The following is a 3461-nucleotide window of genomic DNA, read 5'->3' as shown; positions in this document are numbered from 1 at the left end:
ACTTTAGGGGAAGGAAGGAAATGTAGTGCTTCTAGTGAGTATAAAATCCAAGACCCAAGAGAATACAAGGGAAAAAAGATTATTTAGAATTAATATTATGTAATAGTATGATTGCATAAACGATAATTATTATTAAGTAATAATATTATTGCATAAATATGATTGCATGAATGATAGTTAATATTATATCATGTCTCCTAAAATCATTATTTAGAATTAAACGAAAAGGTTATTTGATTTTGTTTCCTAGATTTGTTTACTATTATTCTTATGTTTCAAAATTTTTATAATAATTTTACCAACTAGGATGCGATTAGTATATACCAATGGTTTGAGGAATGTTCAAAAGTTTGAGAATCAATTTAGAATGGGAGTCATTTATTGGGGATGAAATTGAAATATTCAAAATTTTAAGGACTAATTTAGAATGTAAGTTATAATTTAAGGATGAAATCAGAATGTAAGTTATAATTTAAGGATGAAATCAGAATGTTTAAACATTTTAAGGACTAATTGGATTGATTAGAAATTAAAAGGATGAATGACATGATACTAAAAACAACAATCGTAACATCATAAAGGGAAAAGAAAATAACATCTTATGTAAATCTATTTACATGTGATAAGGCCAGTCGTACTAGGCAATGGGCGATCTTTATCGCCATAGGATGCATACATCTTTTTGGAGTGCATAATGGGCTGTTGACGGAGCTTGAGCATGGTGAACAGATGGATTGAATGGGCCTGCTTTTCCGATTGGACGAATTTTGGTTTGAGCTTTTAGTGCGAGAAGATTGAACTGGGTATGCGGGAAATTATCATGTGTCGATAAAAAAACATCAGCCTTCAAATTCTAAAATCAAAAATCAAAATTAATATAAAAATTAAATCAAATAAAAGTAGAATGAATTAGTTTCAAATTTTAAAAAAAAATTATATATTTTTTACTTTCAACCCTTAGGGTGCGTTTGGTTCACGGAATGTAAGATTACCAGTGGGAATAAAAGATTACCAGGGAATAGGATTACTGGGAATGTTACATTACTGTGTTTGGTTAGTTTGGCATGAATGTAAGATTACAGTGTTTGGTTGAAGGAATAAAAGATTACTGGAATGTATATTTTATCAAATTGTCCTTCTTCTATATTTGTTTTTTAAAGTGAAATTCTAAATATTTAAATAAAAATTATTTATATAAAAATTTTATTTTTTGATAATATATTACTTGAGTATTTAAATATATCAGGTATTATTTTAATTTTAATTAATATTAAATTTTACATAATTTATGTAAAAATATATTAAAATGAGTTTTTGTTATGTAACAAATGAGTTAATACTTGAGTAAGAATACAAATGTAAATTAAAATTCAAACTCTGTATCTTTATTTTGAGGAATTATGATTATCAGTTTTTATTTTATTATAACGAGAACCACATTACAAAATGTACCTAGCTAATTCATTAAAATCTTCTTCGATCGACCTGCCAGCTAACAATCCCGATGCAATCATATTATATTATATAAATTGCTATTTCATTGCATCTATGCAATAACACCAGTATTTAATCTGCAGGTATCTTGTAGACCTTGTGGGGAAGTTGTGTTTCAATGGCACTTGCCAAGGACCCTACCTGCTCTCTTCAATCCTCTGAGCCTTGCAGATTTGATGAAGGAGGTGACTTGAAAAAGCCTGGTGGGATTGTCAAGAATTTTCCGATGACTATTTCGGATTCCGATGGTTTCATGTTCCGGTCACCCAAGGAAGTTCACTCTTCGATAAACTTCAAAAGTTCAGTGTATGATGGTTTCATTCATGAGACTAATTGTGGATCTCTGCTTAGCTTTGAGCAAAATGACAAGGCTCTCCAAAGCACTTACTTGAAAACTAGCAGTCACAAAGATGATTATTCGATGTGGGAGGGTGGTTTGAGTTCGAATTATCAATGGAATCCGATGATCACGAAGAGCGGTACCGATCCTCGCCTGCTGGAAGATTTTAGCTGCTTTGAAACTGCCAACAGTTTTAGTTCCATAACAAAAGAAAACAATGGAGATTGGTTCTACTCTGAAGCAGCAGTGCTGATAGTATCCCGGAGTTGCAATCACCCGAAGCACCTGGCGTTAAGCGTCCGAATACAGTACTGTTCTTTTCCATTCAATCCAAATAATTAACAGTCAATTCATAAGAAAGCTACTGATTTAACTGCCGATATAATTGGTATTTAATAGGGAGACATCAACCAAGCTTTGAAGAAACAGTGCAGCAACGAAGCTAAGAAGGCGAAAACTAAGTCCGGTCCATCAAATGACCCCCAAAGTATTGCCGCCAAGGTTTGTCGACATGTATTTTCAGTAAATTTGGTTAAGTTTGATCAAAAAGTAATCAAAATCCAGAATGAAAATGAACATATAGAGATTGTTTCCATAACCAGAATCGACGTGAGAGGATCAGTGAGCGGTTGAAGATACTACAAGAACTGGTACCCAATGGCTCCAAGGTAAGGAAAATGATATTTGCAATTGCATTCATGGTAAAAGCTGGAAACTGTATATATGTATGTATCTTATTGCTCATTTCACAGGTTGATCTGGTTACCATGCTGGAGAAAGCAATTAGTTATGTCAAGTTTCTTCAGTTGCAAGTGAAGGTGAGAGATTTTCAGCTTCTAATCATTGGGTTTTATAACAGATCTTTAACTTGAATTAACCATTGCATATGATAAATGCAGGTGTTGGTAACAGATGAATTTTGGTCGGTTCAAGGTGGGAAAGCTCCTGATATTTCTCAAGTTAAGGAAGCCATTGATATGAGTTTTTGTTCACTTGATTCTTGGTTTGTTAAAATAAATTTATTTAACTTGATATTGACATAAACTGATAATACATGTGACATAAACGTAATCATATATGTTGGTTATATTATATACACACAAAATTCCTCAAGTCAAAAGATTGACATATACTTGGCTAAGCTACACAAAAAAGTTGGGACCATATTCTAAAGTCATAATCAAAAAGAGATCGACATAATTGTAGAAGGACGACAGTCAAAATGATGGTCTAAATTGACGGCATTCAACCAATTTCTTAATCACATAATCTTTCTTGAATTCTTTCGGCAAAGAAAAGAAGAAATCTACCTTGTGCGCATCTTTGCTCATATACTCTCCTGCAGTAAGCTTTTCATCAGTGGAAAGTCCTTCAATTTTCATGATTTCAGTGAAAATCGACATTCTTCGATCATTTCCTTCTGCCTCATTTTTCAATAAAGCAGTAATATCCTTAATTTCTTTGGAAGTTTCTCGGTATGCAGCACCGAACTTACTTATCTCCTGTACAAGCTCGGTTAACCCATCATCACTTCGAGACCTTTTCTTGCTAGCTACTTTTTTCATTGTAGGGGTAGAGGCAGTAGCATCATATGTTTGGCAAGTTGAAGCACCAACATCCTCTCTTG

At 32.9% G+C, this 3461-nt stretch overlaps 1 pseudogene; it reads left to right on the top strand.

Annotated features, from left to right (window-relative positions):
* Positions 1 to 1612: 1612 nt before the first annotated feature.
* On the top strand, positions 1613 to 2877 carry LOC120134675 (annotated as a pseudogene).
* The last annotated feature ends 584 nt before the right edge of the window (positions 2878 to 3461 follow it).

The sequence above is a fragment of the Hibiscus syriacus genome, unplaced genomic scaffold, assembly GCF_006381635.1.
Source record: "Hibiscus syriacus cultivar Baekdansim isolate YM2019G1 unplaced genomic scaffold, ASM638163v2 tig00110597_pilon, whole genome shotgun sequence".
NCBI classification, from domain to species: Eukaryota; Viridiplantae; Streptophyta; class Magnoliopsida; order Malvales; family Malvaceae; genus Hibiscus; species Hibiscus syriacus.
This window is presented reverse-complemented; position numbering and strand designations above follow the sequence as displayed.